Source organism: Puma concolor, chromosome A2, assembly GCF_028749965.1.
Source record: "Puma concolor isolate L17-30 chromosome A2, mPumCon1.1.hap2, whole genome shotgun sequence".
In the NCBI taxonomy this organism is placed as follows: domain Eukaryota; kingdom Metazoa; phylum Chordata; class Mammalia; order Carnivora; family Felidae; genus Puma; species Puma concolor.
In genome coordinates, this window is record NC_141668.1 from 155860094 (window position 1) to 155876675 (window position 16582).

Sequence of the window (16582 nt, forward strand, 5' to 3'; positions counted from 1 at the left end):
AGAGAGAGAGGGGGACACAGAATCCAAAGCAGGCTCCAGGCTCCGAGCTGTCAGCACAGAGCCTGATGTGGGGCTCGAACCCATGAACCATGAGATCACGACTGAGTCGAAGTCGGATGCTCAACTGACTGAACCACCCAGGCGCCCCAGAAAAATCCACTCTAAAATTCGCATGGAATTTTAGAGGACCCTAAATAGCCAAAACAACAAAATTGGAGTTCTTACATTTCCTGATTTCAAACTTGTGCAAAGTTACAATAATCAAAACAGTGGTAGTGGCATAAAGACAGATATAAAGGTCAATGGAATAGAATATAATATGCAGGTATGGTCAAATAACTTTTGACAAGGGTGCCAAGTCCATTCAGTATAGACAGGTCAGTATTTTCAACATGGTGTTGGGAAAACCGGATCTCCACATGCAAAAGAATAAATTGGGACCTTTATCTTACACCATATACAAAAATTAACTCAAAATGGATCAAAGACTTAAGTGTAAGAGCTAAAATCATAAAACTGTTAGAAGAAAACATGGGGAAAAAACTTCATGACATTGGACTTGGCAGTGACTTCTTGGATCTGACACAAAGCAAAAATAGATGAATTTGACTTCATCAAAATGAAAATCTTTGTTGCTCAAAGGACACCATGAACAGAATGAAAAGGCAACCCCCTAAATGGGAGAAAATTTGTAAGTTGTATACCGGATAAGAGATTAATATCCAAAATATATGAAGAACTCCTATAATTCAACAACAAAAACCAAACAACCCAACTCAAAACGAGGCAGAGGACTTGAGAAGACATTTCTCCAGAAAAGAAAATGTCCAGTAAGTACCTGAAAAGATGTTCCACGTCACTAATAACTAGGGAAATGCAAATCAAAACCACAATGAGATACCACTCTATACCCATTAGGATGGTTTCATAAAAAAAAAAAAAAAACCCAGAAAGGAGCACCTGGGTGGCTCCGTAGGTTAAGCGTCTGACTCTTGACTTCCGCTCAGGTCATGATCTCACTGTTCATGGGTTCAAGCCCTGCATTGAGCTCTGTGCTAACAGTGAAGAGCCTACTTAGGATTCTCTCTCTCCCTCTCTCTCTCTGCCCCTCCCTTGCTTGTGCTCTCTCTCTCACTCAAAATAAATAAATAAAACATTAAAAAAAAAAAACCCAGAAAATAGCTTGCGTTGATAAAGAGGTAGAGAAATTGGAATCCTCGTGCACTGCTGCTGGGAATGTAAAATGCTCCAACCACTGCAGAAAACAATATGGTGGCTCCTTAAAAAGTTGAATATAGAATTACCATATGATCCAGCAATTCCATGTCTAGGTGTATACTCAAAAGAATTGAGAGTAGAACTCGCCCAAACAGATGTTTTACACCCATGTTCATAGCAGCGTCATTCACAGTAGCCAAGGGAGGAAGCAACCAAAGTGTTCATCAGTAGATGAATGGATAAGCAAAATGCGGCATATACATACAGTGGAATATCATTCGGTCTTAATAAGGAAGGAAATTCTGGGGTACCCGCGTGGCTCAGTCGGGGAAGCATCTGACTCTTGGTTTTGGCTCAGGTCATGATCTCGAGGTTTTGTGAGTTCAAGCCTTGTGCCGGGCTCTGTGCTGGCAGTGTGGAGCCTGCTTGGGATTCTCTCTCCCTCTCTCTCTGCCTCTGCCCCGCTCACACTGTCTCTATATCTCTCAAAGTAAATAAACGAACTTTTTAAAAAAAAAAAGGAAGGAAATTCTATAACATGAATGCTATGAGATGGATGAACCTTGAAGTCTTTATATTATGCAATAAGCCCGTTACAAAAGGACAAACACTATATGATTCTACTTCATATGAGTTACCCAGAGTAGTCAAATTCCTAGAGACAGGAAGTAGAAAGGTGGGTGCCAGGGGGGCAGGAGAAGCAGGGAATGGGGACTTGGTGCTTCGTGGGGACAGATTGGCAGTTTGGGAAGATGAGAAAGTTCTGGTGATGGATGGTGGGGATGGCTATACAGCAGCGTGAATGTACTTGTGCCCCTGAACTGTGCACTTAGAAATGGCTAACATGGTAAATTTTACAGTATGTCTATTTTACCACACACACACACACACACACACACACACACACACGTGTCTCTCAGACTGAATTTCACCACATTGTGGCCCAGGAGAGCTGGGAGTGACCTCTCCGGTTCCATGATGTAACCCGCCGGGTTACAGCGAAAGAGACCGAGGTCCTGAGAAATGGCACCGCTAGATCCAGGCTATGGAGCCACTGGTGACAGAGCCAGGTCGTGATGGCTTTCCTTCTGTTACACTGCACTGAACTCCCATGTGACTTCTCCAACTAGCCTCCTTGCACTTGACTCCCCTCTTACCTCACGTCCTCTGCAAAACCTCCAGGCGGCTCCTTTGATACCAGAGTTCAGATCCATATTCCCCAGATTAAAATCTTCTCATCCTCCCATGCCCTCCCATGCCCTCCCAGGCCCTCCCAGGCCCTCCCATCCCCTCCCATGCCCTATTATGTGTTTAAAATCAAATTCTCCAGTGTGGCGTAGCAGACCTTCTGAGATCAGCCCCTCTGCCTCCCCACCCTCTCTTCTTGCCGCTACACGACATGCGCCCCGGCCACACCAAGTCCATTCTAGGTCCCTGAAGCGATTATGCAGCCTCGCACTGTGTCTCCTGCCTGAGTGTTTTCCGCCCCTCATCTACCCACAAAACACCATTGCAGGTGTCCTCTCCTCCAGGAGGCTGCCCTGGTTCAGCCCCACCCAGGCTGATGTCAACACTGTGCTGAGTGACACGTCCCCCACCTTCCTGTATCTCTGCTGGGCCGCGAGGATCCAAAAGACAGGGGTCAAGTCTCTGATCTTGTGAACAAGGGACACAGATGGTTGGTGTGGGGTGGTATGTGCTATGAACTTGGAGGATAAGAAGCTGCGGGCAGAGGGTTGAGTGAGGATCCGGAACATTGTTTCACATTTGTGTTTCTGGAGCCTAGTGTACGTTTTTGCCTGGTACAGAATAGGCACTCAATGAATGAGTGAGTGAATGAACGAACCAAAGTCATGGTAGCAGGAGGGAAGCAGAGAGTTTTGTCCCGGGTGTCATCTCAACGGCAGACAGTGTGCTTTGGGGTCAGTGTGACATTTTCTTCGGCATCTTTTAGAAGTTTGACTTTTTTAAAACATCCAAGACCGTTCTCCTTACACTCTGGCTCAATGGTGCCCTGACGGAAAAGGAACATGCACATATGCGCGCGCGCACACACACACACACACACACACACGCGCGCGCGCACACACACACACACACAAAACGGTGATTGGAGCTGACCTCAGCAGATTTCTACCCCACCACCCCTGCTTCTCTGAGTCAACTACAGGGAGAGAGAGTCATGCCTTTTCCTGGACACACATACGTTTCGTGTAGGGCAGAGAGGATTGGAGTTTCGAGGTTAAGGGTGTTAAAACGAGTGCTTCTCCATCTTGGATGTGCACGTGAATCATCAGGAGATGTTGTCGGAATGCGGGTTCCGCTTCAGCGAGTCTGGGGGAGAGCCCGAGATTCACATTTGTAACAAGCTCTTGGCTGAAGCTGCTGGTCCCCAACCACTGCTTGAGGATCAAGGTCTATGATGGTACTTCATGGAAAAGGTCGAGAGGCATTGCGCAAAAGCATTGGTTCTCCACTGCGGGTAGGTACTAGAATCACCTGCGGAACTTGGTAAGACTACAATGGCCCAGGCCCTATCCTGCTTCAAAGAACCTGGGCCTCTAGAGGATTCTGATAGACACCAAAGTTTGAGAGCCACTGCACTAATAGATGACTTTAGATGCTCCAGGGGTTGAGCTCTGGCCCGTAAGAAAATAGCAAAACAACTATCTACTGGTTAGAAATAAGGTGGCTCATTACCCCCACCCCAGCTTTATTGAGGTATAATTGACAAAATTTAGGGAAGCTCATTATTGTTCATTGGTTCACTCAGGCTTCCAGTCATTCAACAAACACGTAGTGAGTACTTACCATGTATCAGGCATGATCTTGAATACAAGGAGCATGGGGGTACATAGATTCTGCTCTCAAGAAGCTCATAGTTTAGTGGGGGAGACAGATGCTAAACAGGTCCTTGGAATATTGTTAACAGTACCTGGAGCTCATACTGTGGAAGAAATGAGGTAAGACATGCATGTTTATAATTCACCAAACCTTCAGGGAACAGCTATTCTGAATCACGTGTTAAGTTGACAAAGCTGAGTAGGACAGACTCCTGCCCTCTAGAAACTCCCAGGCTATTGGCAAAAAAAAGGAATATGAAAACGTTAGCCTGCGGGGTCCCCTGGAGTCCCCGCGGATAACTCAGAGAAGACAAGAACTCGTCTGGCCCATGGATTGTTGGAATCAATGCCTAGGGGGTCACCGTGGAAATAGGATAGGTTTTCATTCAAAGAAGCTAGCTCTCACAGATATTTCAAAATGCCTACTTAATAACAGTTTCTCCAGCTCCGTCCCAGTTATGGCCATCTATGACCATAATCCACATCCCACAGGGAACTGGAGGAGGGGAGGGTTTTGATGTTTAATCTTAGCAGGGTTTCACTTTCTTGTGACATTCCGTAGCCAACGATGCCACCAGCATTGTCCCCAAGTACTCCAGCTCCAATGCTTGATTATGGATTTCAAATCCTTACAGATCCTAAGTCCTAAGTTAAATTGACTCTACACACCAGAGCAGGGAGATGTGCATTTTGCTTTTCCTCTTTAGAAGGTTGCAACTCACTTCAAGCAGAAATGAATCACTTCCTGTGGCTCCCCTCTGCTTTGGGGTTAAGGACCTGAACTACATGGTCAAAGTCAAGGTTGTGAGCAAAGTTCTGGTGGTAGGACTCTGGTGCCTTCAGCTGCCGTCTCTCATGTGACGGGCCCAGTTGTAAGCTCACACACCTGAAATAGCACGTGTTTCAATCTCAGTCTTTGATTGTTTCACCAAACATAACCCAATGGAAAGAGGAAGTCATCATCTCCAACCTCAGGGATGAGGAACCAGTGTATGTTACACATTCAATACAGATTTAATACCAAGCCCTGGAATAGTTGTCATTTTTAAAAGAGAATGAAATCATTTTTATATGTGAGGTACCAAAGACACCATTTTACACATTCTTTCTTTTCATACTATAATTTTCCCTTGGCCCTATCTGTACAAAGCCCGCAAGAATGCCCTCCCTCTTCTCCCGTAAATTTTTTTTTTCCTCTTCTTACTTTTTCTCTAACATAATTCATGAAATTATTCTACGTTGTATCTATGTAGCGATGGGTCAGCAAGTGCTGAGGACTGAGGGAGAAGCAGTGGGGAGAGACATATTGAAGTCCTGTGTTCTCAAGAAGGATGTCTTCCAATGAAAGAGGCAGGACTTAACATACTGGGAAGGGTATCCAACAATGTTGGCTTGCTTGCATTTCGTAGAAGAGTAAAGTCCCAAACTATGCATGGTGCTAGATTGTTTTTTTATTTACACTCATGAAAAAATATTAATGGGCCATTTTCTTTTGCTATCTCTGTATGAGTTTGGTCTCAGAGTAATGTTAGTCTCGTAGAATGAATTGGGAAGTACTGCTTCCTCTTCAGTTTTATGGAGGAGTTTATTAAGAATTGTTATTATTTTTTTCTTTAATTGTCTAGTAGATTTGAAGCCGTCTGGGTCCAGAGTTTTCTTTTCTTTTCTTTTTTAATGTTTATTTATTTTTGAGAGAGAGAGAGAGAGAGAGAGAGAGAGAGAGAGAGAGAGAGAAAGCATGAGCAGGGAAGGGGCAGAGAGAGAGCGAGGCACAGAATCCGAAGCAGGCTCCGGGCTCTGAGCTCTCAGCACAGAGCCCGATGAGGGGCTTGAACCCATGAGCCGTGAGATCGTGACCTGATCCGAAGCTGGGTGCTTAACCGACTGAGTGCCAGGTGCCCCTGGGTCTAGAGTTTTCTTTATTGGGTGGGGATTAACTACAGTTTCAATTCCTTTCATAGTTATGGGGTTATTCAGTCTATCTGTTTCTTTTGGATGATCTCCAATTGTCTGTGTCTTTCAAGCAATTTTTTTCATTTAATTTGTTTAATTTACTGCCATAAAATTGTTCATAATATTCCCTTATTATCTGTGGGATCTGTAGTGATATTGCCTCTCTCATTCTAGATATTGGTAATTTGTGTCTTCTTTCTTTTTTTCTTAATCAGTCTGGCTAGTTTTATTAATCTTGTTGATCTTCTCAAAGAACTAGATTTTCATTGATTTTTTGGTTTTTTAGTACAATGATTTAGGTTCTTATCTTTATTTTCTTTCTTATGTTTACTTTGGGTTTAGCTTGTTCAACTTTTTCTAGCTTCTTAAGGTGTAGGCTGAGGTCATTGATTGTAGTCCTTTCTTCTTTTCTTTTCTATTCTTTTTTTAAAGTTGATTTTGAGAGAGAGAGAGAGAGAAAGAGAGAGAGAGAGAGAGAGGGAATAGAACTGCATGAGTGGGGTAGGGGCAGAGAGAGAGTGAAAGAGAGAATCCCAAGCAGGCTCTGTGCTGTCAGTGCAGAGCTCAATGTGGGGCTTGATCTCAAGGAACCATGAGATCCTGACCTGAGCTGAAATCAAGAGTTGGACACTGAACTGACTGAGCCATCCAGGTGCCCCTTTTTTCTTTTCTTTTTTAAAAAAAATTTTTTTTTCAACGTTTATTTATTTTTGGGACAGAGAGAGACAGAGCATGAACGGGGGAGGGGCAGAGAGAGAGGGAGACACAGAATCGGAAACAGGCTCCAGGCTCCGAGCCATCAGCCCAGAGCCTGACGCGGGGCTCGAACTCACGGACCGCGAGATCGTGACCTGGCCGAAGTTGGACGCTTAACCGACTGCACCACCCAGGCGCCCCCCTTTTTTCTTTTCTAATGTGAGAGTTTCATGCTATCAATTTCCCTCTAAGCACTACTTTAGCTGCATCCCACAGATAGAGTGCAATGTAGAATAAGACCAAAACTAAACAAAAGTGAAGAAATGTTATCTTTGAAAATCCTCGGGAAGACTAAAAGAAAAATTGTTTTTCCTGTACCCCGCTCACAACACTTCATATAAAGGAAAACCTTCTTTCCTCTTCCCACAGAATACTTTTCACACCAAATGTGTGGGAGTTTTCCCCACACCAGCCAATTCTCCAGTACTCTCCAGACACCAGTCCGGTGTCCTACAATCCAATTCTGACACTATCTACCTGGAGTGAGCACAGACCCCACAGGTGAAGTGCTCAGTCTATTGGATTGCTCCCACTTCAAGCACCAACTGCAAATTGGGTTCAATAATTTGCTAGAACAGCTCACAAAACTTTGGAAAATGAATTAGTTACTAGATTACTGGTTCATTATAAAAGGATACAACTCAGGAGCAGCCAGATGGAAGAGACGCATGGGGCAAGGTAGGGGGAAAGGGTGTGGAGATGCCACGCCCTCTTGGGCTGTGCCATCCTCCGGGCAACTCAATGTATTCACCAATGGAAGCTCTCCGAACCCCTTTGGTTAGGGTTTTTATGGAGTCTGTCTTACACAGGCATGATTCATTAGATTGTTGGCTCTTGGTGATTGAACTCAATCCCAGCCCGTCTCTTTCCAAAAGTTGAAATGTGAAGAACAGAGAGGTACGGTACGTGGAAGGTTGGGCAAAAAGTTCCAACCTTCTGATCCGGGGAATCATGGTTGGTTCCCTGGCAACCATCACCCCACCCTCAGAGGCTTTCCAAAAGTCACCTCATTACCATAAACTCAGGTGTGGGCAAAAGGGGTTTGTCATGAATAACAAAAGACGCTCCTTTCAGCTTTATCCTGCCTGTGCTATTTCAGAACCTGCGAACAAAAACCCAGTGTTACAGCAAAAGGTACTTTCTTCAGTCTTATCACTCAGGAAATTACAAGGGTTTTAGGAGCTGTGGCCAGAAGTCGGGAGGAAGACCAAATATCTATATTCTTATTATGTCACACTATCGCAGAAGACAAACAGAACAACTTGTTGGTAAATACAACGTCGTCATTCAGGACCTTCGAGGATGGTTGTGTGGCCGTGGTGCTACTGGATGGAGGCTGAGATACAGCCCGAACTCTGCTCATCGAACGCAATGCCAACCATGGCTCCTTAGAAGAAATACGCTTTTCTGACTGGCCGGAAGTTGCCCTAAGGATGCTCCATCAATGTTTTCCTTTTCCTTCGCTATCGGAACGGATTTTTTTTTTTTTTTTAATTTTGCTTAAAACTTGCTTTCATTTTGCAAAATTTGCTTTCATTTTGCGAAGTAATCGGCTTGCTCTGAGTAGCCGTGTGGGACAAAATTAAAGAGGCATCTTTATGCTGACGTGTTCTTATCCTATGAGGCTGGATAAGAGTCTTCGGTCTGTTAAATATAAATATTTCCTTCTGCTCTGTTGCCTTTTAAATCGGTTTATTGTGTCTCACTGTCTTCCTTTATTGCTATGATTTTATGTTTTACTTACGAGGGCTCTCCCTCCTCCAAAGGAATAAAAACATTCTTCTATGTTTTTCCTAGTGTTTGTAGAGTTTTCTTTTATACATTTCGATATTTAAGCCATCTGGAATTTGTTTCTTCTATATGGTACGGATAGTTGAACTTTATTTCTTTCCAAGGTGTAACCAACTTTCCCAGCACCATTTGTTGAATAACCTATCCTTTCTCAACTGATTCGAAATACTGCTTTTATTATGTAGTAGATCCCTATACGCACATGAGTTGGTTTAGACTATTTCGTTTCATTCATTTGCCTACTTCTGCACCTGCATCCCATCTTAAATAAAATCATTTCCAACTCGTTTGCCGCGAGCGCACTATAAAGGCACGTACCCGAGTTGTGTCTTTCCGCATCGTCGGCTTTATTCAGTCATGAAGCAAGGTTAACATAATTGTCAAGCAGGTTCACGATTCCAAACGCAATGACATTTCACTGCGCGTTTACCTTGCCTTCCTACACGTCACGCAAAACAAAGCACAAGACAAAGTCACACAACGAACAAGATACAACGAGGGGTGAAAAGGTAACCAACAAACGCAAAGTCGGTCGGTGAGCGCGCCCTTATGATGAGGTCTCGTTCGTGCCTGCAGCTTATCACGTTCAAGCAGTGCAGGACCTCTGTTATGTTTAGAGATTAGTCAGGCAGAGGCCTCATGGCAGTTGCCTTCTTCTTCTTCTTCTCCTTCTTCTTTTTTTTAAGTAGGCTTTGCGCCCAGCGCAGGATCCCGAGATCAAGACCTAAGCTGAGATCAAGAGTTGGTCGCTTAACTGACTGAGCCACCCAGGTGCCCCATGCGAGTGACCTTTTTAGGTGGTCAGGCCTGGGAGTGTCAGTGGCTGACGAGTCTAACAGTTGGCTCCAAAATCCTTCCTTTTTATTTACTTTTTTAATTATTTTTTAAATGCTTGTTTATTTTTGAAAGAGAGAGAGAGAGCAAGTGGGGGAGGGGCAGAGAGAGAGGGAGGCACAGAATCAGAAACAGGTTCCGGGCTCTGAGCTGTCAGCACAGATCCTGGTGCGGGGCTCGAACTCATGAACTGCAAGATCATGACCTGAGCCGAAGTTGGACGCTTAACCGACTGAGCCAGCCAGGCGCCCCCAAATCCTTCCTTTTTAAAGTGGTTTAATCAGTCTTCGGACTTAACAGGACCCCTTTGGTTCTAGTGATTATCAGCTCCTGGTTTTCCCAAGTTCACATGGCCTTGCTGATGATCAGTTCTTAGCATTGCCAGTCTGTGCTGGTTTGGGTGATATCTGGTCTTGGCTGCAATGCCCTTGGCTGTTGGCGTCACTGCTTCACGTGAGTGACTCTGTCTTGCTCTGTACCCTGTTGCTTCCGTGTATGTTTTGATCTCCGGAAGGGTGAGACTTGATTCTTCTGTTTCAAATATAGTTTGGTGTGTCATATTTTATTTTCTGTGGGAACTTGGGATCATTTTCTCCAGTTAAAATAAAACTATTACGGGGCGCCTGGGTGGCTCAGTCCGTTGAGCATCTGACTTCAGCTCCGGTCACGATCTCACGGTCTGTGAGTTCGAACCCCGCGTCGGGCTCTGTGCTGACAGCTCAGAGCCGGGAGCCTGCTTTGGATTCCGTGTCTCCCTCTCTCTCTGCACCACCCCTGCTTGTGCTCTGTCTCTCAAGGAATGAATAAACGTTAAAAAAAATTCGAATGCCACTATTACGACTACTGTATTGATTTATAGTTCAACTTGAGAAAAAAATGGCATCTTAACAACAGTAGTCTCTTTATCCAGAAACATGGTAGGGCTGTACATTTATTCAGGTCCTATATTCTGTCCTTCATACAATAAGCATTTCAGATAAATTGTGACATTTTGACATTTTGCAACAACCCCCTGAGGTGAGTGATGCTATTCTCATTTTAAATACGAGGAACCAAAGGCTCAGATAGTTTTTGTGATTTTTCTGAGGCCACATACTCCCAGAAGCAAGCTCTATCAGAAACCAGTACCTTTTCCACTGTACCTTGTTATCAGCCATGCGTCCTTCACATTACAAATATTAATCACTTTCTTGAATATTGATTTTGACCTGGGGAGAAAGAAGAGAACGTGACCTCGTTCGAGACTCGGGGAGAAAAGAAGATATATAATTGATGGGGTCAAAAGAACATTTATTATGGCTTCCTCTTTCCCTTTTCAGAAACAACTCAGATCCCACTCGGGAAGCCAAAGCGGGGAGAAATGTCGTCCTCTTACTTTCCGACACCTTGTGGATGAGCATGTCATCTAGGCTGAACCATAGGCTGCCATCTGGACGCTTCCATCTGCAGGGAGTGGGGGTTGGGTGGCGCTCACTGAGGAGCCGGTGCTGGGCAGCAGTAGAAATAGAGTATTCATGTCACCAGGATAAAGGGTGAGCCCTGGGTACTGCCCAAGTCTGGATCCCCAGTCTCCTCATAACAGCAGCCGCTGTTAGCCTTTCAGTGACATTCCTCGTCCCTATGTCAATTACCGTTCCTGTTGCTTGCAACTAAGAGCCTTGACTAGTATAGGCATTGGTGTCTGGAAAGGCACGGGCCACAGACCCTCAGGGCAATGGGGAGACTGGGATTGGTTGGTTTCCTGGCCTGGCTGGGGCCAAAGCTGGTGAGAAGCCAGCTGGCGGTAAGGGATGGGTGTCTGAAACAGCTAATGAAAGTATCCCCTGTGGTCACTGGTAATAAAATGCTGTGATGTCATCTGGAATTCACTTCATAACACTTTGGCTTTAAGGCATATAATACAGAGGCGTGTGATTTCGTTTTAAGCCCCGGTATCCTGGGGGCATCAGCTAACTTTTGAAATACCCCAATCAGAAATGCACCCTCCTGGGGTTAGTTAACTTTGGAAGAATTTAGTGAAGAGCCTTACTCCAAAAAATTATGCGCTTTCCCTCCACTGATTTCCAAGGCCACACTTACCAGGTAGTAAATGACTTTATTTTTGTGCATCTATTACAATCCTCTGGATTTTATTTTATTGGTGTATTCATTTACTTTTGTACCAATACTACAGTTCTGTTTTTGTTTTTTTTTAAATGACTAGTGTTTTGATATATAGTAGGAGAATACCCTTGTATTGTTTTAATTTGGGGTGGACTGAACTGGTTCTGGAAGTCAGATTCTGGTTCCAGAGTGGGCAGAAGGGAGAAACCACATGTCTTACAGAGTGTCATCAAGGGTCAGCCCTGCAGAGATGTGCTGCATTGATGATGGCCCCTAGAGTCGCATACAGTGTTCTACACGTGACCAAGGCAAAGTAGGAGACTTTTTACCTTATTTGCTTCGGGCTCTCTTTGCACAGATGTCTATCAGAGTAATTCCTATCTTTAGGGATCGACTCTTCTTCCAACTAAACATGCACTTTGCAGCCAATGAAGGGTGTTGGGTATTTCACAAGCATAAAACGGATGCAAGGTTAGATCTCCCCCATCTTGCCTTGTGCAGTTAAAAATCGTTAATTCAGGGGCGCCTGGGTGGCTCAGTCGGTTGAGCGTCCGACTTCGGCTCAGGTCATGATCTCGAGGTCTGTGAGTTCGAGATCCACGTCGGGCTCTGTGCTGACAGCTCGGAGCCTGTTTTGCATTCTGTGTCTCCCTCTCTCTTTGACCCTTCCCCGTTCATGCTCTGTCTCTCTCTGTCTCAAAAATAAACACATGTTAAAAAAAATTTTTTTTTAAATCGTTAATTTATACTTTACTGTAATAATAGGTATTAGGCAAGAAAAATCACACAATATTCTAACAGGGAGATTTCTGTCATTTTTCTGTTTATGTGCAATTCTCGTTTGTAATTCCTGTTCAAAATATACATAAGCACGTCTAACTTTACGATTGTACTCAGACTAGGAAACAATTAATTTTATCTTTTTATCGCATACTGTGAGATCTTTTTCTCTTGCTATGTTGTCTTTAGAATAACACCAAATTTCCTCCCTTTTTAAAAGCTGTATAATGTAGTTGATATATATATCAAATTACTAAATATTATCACTATTGTTATTGCTTTGTCTCCAGATTTTTGCTATTATAAACAGTGCTCTCGTGAGCCTCTTTTTGCATTTGGCATTTTTCTCTTTTTAGATTTTCTTCCCCCAGAATAAAGCCATAGGAATGGAATTACTATGTCAAAGAGGAAAAATAGTTTGTGACTGTTGAAACATTTGTCCATTAACTTTCTAGCAGTGTTATGCCCATTAATGAAATACCAATGGGTCATATTCACTACAAACTTATAAACATTAGCTATTATCATCACGTAACATTTTTGAGAGAGTCGTTCTTTTTTAAAATATTTATTTTGAAAGAGAGAGAGTGCGCACGTGAGTGTGTGTGAGTGAGGGAGGGGGAGAGAGACTTCCAAGCGGGCTCGGCACTCTCACTGCAGAGCTTGATCTCACGAACTGTGAGATCATGACCTGAGCCAAAATCGAGAGTTGGACCCTTAACCAACTGAGCCACTCAGGTGCCCTGAGAGGTTAGTTATTATGCCTCTAAAACAAGATTTTATACTTATTTCTATTGAATTTTATCCTCTTATCCTGAAATAACTAGGTTGGTTATTTCAGTCTGTCAAGATGTTTTTGAAATCTGGTTCTGTTTTTTATTTTTTTAAAAAATGTTTTAAAATGTTTATTTTTGAGAGAGAGAGAGAGAGTTGGGGAGGAGCAGCGAGTGAGAGAGAGACACGGAATCCGAAGCAGGCTCCAGGCCCCGAGCTGTCCGCACAGAGCCCGACGCGGGGCTCGAACTCACAAACCACGAGATCGTGACCTGAGCCGAAGTCGGATGCTTAACCGACTGAGCTCCCCAGGTGCCCCAGAAATCTGATTCTGTTATTTAACTCATTAGCTGTCATTCCCAACTTTGTGCCAATTACTTCTCCAAATAAGACATAGCTTCAGTGTTCTCATTCAAGGAACTAACAAATCATTGACTACAAAATAGTTCAATATGATGCATTTTAACTTACCCCTAAACACCTTCTTCGACGGTAAGGTTAGCCTATTAATCACCTATTGTTAGATACCGGTGTTGACCCAGTCAGTCTTCTTTTCTCCTGTAAGCTATTCCATAGCCTCTACTCAACCCAATCCAATTAAATTTATTTCTCGGGGCGCCTGGGTGGCTCAGTCGGTTGAGCGTCCGACTTCGGCTCGGGTCACGATCTCGCGGTCCGTGGGTTCGAGCCCCACGTCGGGCTCTGGGCCGACGGCTCGGAGCCCGGAGCCTGCTTCGGATTCTGTGTCTCCCTCTCTCTCTGCCCCTCCCCCAGCTCACGCCCTGTCTCTCTCTGTCTCAAAAATAAAATGAAACATTAAAAAAAAATTTAAAAAAAAAATGATTTCTCGTGAGCCCCCAGATGCCAAGATACATAGTCAGCAGCAGAAAGTTTACCAGATACCTTGTTGTCATGGAGGTGCGTCAGGCATTCCTGGATTTAACGATCGAGTAACTTCGCTGAAAAGGGGAAATGGGGCTGGTGTGGCGTGAATTGTTGTTAGTGGATTTACATCGTCTTGCAGTGGAACAGCTGGCTGCTCTGCCAGAGGAGGGGGGTGGCGATGGGCCAAGGGATTAAGCAACGACAAAACCAGGGGTGGGCAAGTGGGGTGGAACTGAGAAGTTATTGCCTAAGCATGCACAAGAGGGGCTAAACCAGAAGTTCATAAGCATGGTGAGCTCATTGCAAGGAAATTAGGTCAGAGGGTAGGGGCAGAAATGAAAAAGTCCACAAAAACTTACAGTCTAGCCTTACAGTCTAGCTGTGGGAAAGAGGCGTAAAAGTAAACAAGCAGAAAGTTCCAAGGAGATGAAGAAAAAGTATTTTCCCCTGTTCCTCCCCCTAAGTACGAGTAAAACCCCGATCGTCATATATTAAACAAGCATAGGGAAACTCTGAAAGGTGGAGAGAAGACAGCGGGCCAGCCTGAGACCTCCGAACTTGCAAGGAATAATACAGTGGAGAGTTCTCTGGCTTTTCTTTGTGTCTCCTGTGTCCCCGGGGGCTGAGGAAGCTAGAAACCTGGAAATGACAACAGATGCAGACAAAAAATAGCTCCAACAAAAGCTGGCTCTCTCGAGCCAAAGGACCAGAAAGACAAAAAGCGTTTAGACATTTATTTTTATTTTTATTTTTTTTTTTTTTTAAATTTTTTTTCAACGTTTATTTATTTTTGGGACAGAGAGAGACAGAGCATGAACGGGGGAGGGGCAGAGAGAGAGGGAGACACAGAATCGGAAACAGGCTCCAGGCTCTGAGCCATCAGCCCAGAGCCTGACGCGGGGCTCGAACTCACGGACCGCGAGATCGTGACCTGGCTGAAGTCGGACGCCTAACCGACTGCGCCACCCAGGCGCCCCGCGTTTAGACATTTAAATGCTCTACTCCAGCCAAACACCACAGAAAAGGCTGTGGTCTCAACCCCAGCCGTACCCTCCAAGGCCAGCGGGGACCATACACTTTCACCCTCCACAGGTTGTAACAAGACTGGCCAAACCTCTCACCTCTTCCCATAGCGGTATGGTGACAGAGAAGGTCAGGTAGAAAGCAGGGACTTCCACCACCGCCACGTGGTAATGAAGTCCCCCCCCTCCTCCCTGCAGTGTCAGTGGAGACTATGTGAAAAGCCTGGACTTCAGCTCCCACCCAGCAGTGAAAAAGCACACCTCCCACTCCCCGCTGGGGTGGTGTCAGAGGAAAGCTAGTGGGAAGGCAGTACGTTTACCACCATCCGTCACTAACAAGGTCCAGCGATGATGTGGTGTCAGTGGGAGAACAGTAACGAGGCACACCCATCCCTCCCATCTAGAATGGTATAGCAGAAACCTAGTAGGAACTCCCAGTTCCACCTAGCAGTACAAGAGTGCCCCTTCCCCCTTGCGTGTCAATGGAGACCAACCAAGTGGAAAATTTAGATTTCTACCTTGTCAGTAGATCCTACCTTTAGATCGTACCTTGTCAGTAACAAGGCAGCCCTCCTTCCTACCAGAGCAGTGTCAAAGGAAGACAGCGAACACACATGGTTGAAATAAGATTCAGCGTCTGACATTATGCGACTTAAAATGTCCAGCTTTCAATAGGCAGTCCCTTGTACCACAAAGCAGTAAAATCTCGGCTTGAATGAAAAGATAGTCAACAGCTTCCAACACCAAAATGGCAGTGATGTTAGAAATACAAATATTTACAAGCAGCCATCATATAAAGGCTTCAATAAGCAATGATGAACACACTCGAAGCGTATGAATAAGTCAAATAACTCAGGAAAGAAACGGAGGATACAGAGAAGAACCACAAGGAAATTTTAGAACTGAGAAATACAACAACAACGAAATCTTGCTGGGGCTCAACAGCATAATGGAAGGAACAAGGCAGGTCGGGGGTGGGGGGGATCAGTGCATCTGAAGAATTAGCAATAGAAATAACCTATACTGAACAACAAAAAGAAAAAAAATATTTAGAAAAAAAGAAAAAAGAACCAAGCTTCGGGAACTTGTGGGGCAAAAAAAAAAAAAAAAAAAAAAAAAAGAAAAAGGAAAAGAAAAGAAAAAAGTTCTAACATTCATGTCATCAGAGTCCCAAAAGGAGAGGACAAAGAGGATGAGGCTGAAAAAGTACTCAAAGACATAATGGGTGAAAGCTTTATAAACTTGGCAAGAGGCCTAGTTTGAAACCCACAGATTCAGGAAGCTGAGAAAATTGCAAACAAGATAAACTCCCCCAAGTCCACACTAAACCACATTATTGTCAAACTTCTGAAAATTAAAGACAACGAAAATAGCTTGAAAACAGCTGTGAGACTTATTAACCTATAAGAGGCAAACAATTAGAATGATAGTGAAGTTTTCATCAGAAATCAGAAAAGCCCAAGTTAGTGGCACAACATTTTCAAGTGCTAAACACACATGCCCACACACACACCACCACCACCATCACCACCACCACCACCAACAACAACTATTACTCCAGGATTCTATACCCAGTGGAAATAGCCTTGAGGCATGAAGGAAAAATCAAGACATTATCAGATG

General features: G+C 44.3%; 1 non-coding gene across 1 annotated transcript; it reads left to right on the forward strand.

Moving 5' to 3' along the window:
- Positions 1-13669: 13669 nt before the first annotated feature.
- On the forward strand, positions 13670-13754 carry TRNAR-UCG (transfer RNA arginine (anticodon UCG)). The gene has a single exon. It is a non-coding gene; the product is annotated as a tRNA-Arg (tRNA).
- Positions 13755-16582: the final 2828 nt, after the last annotated feature.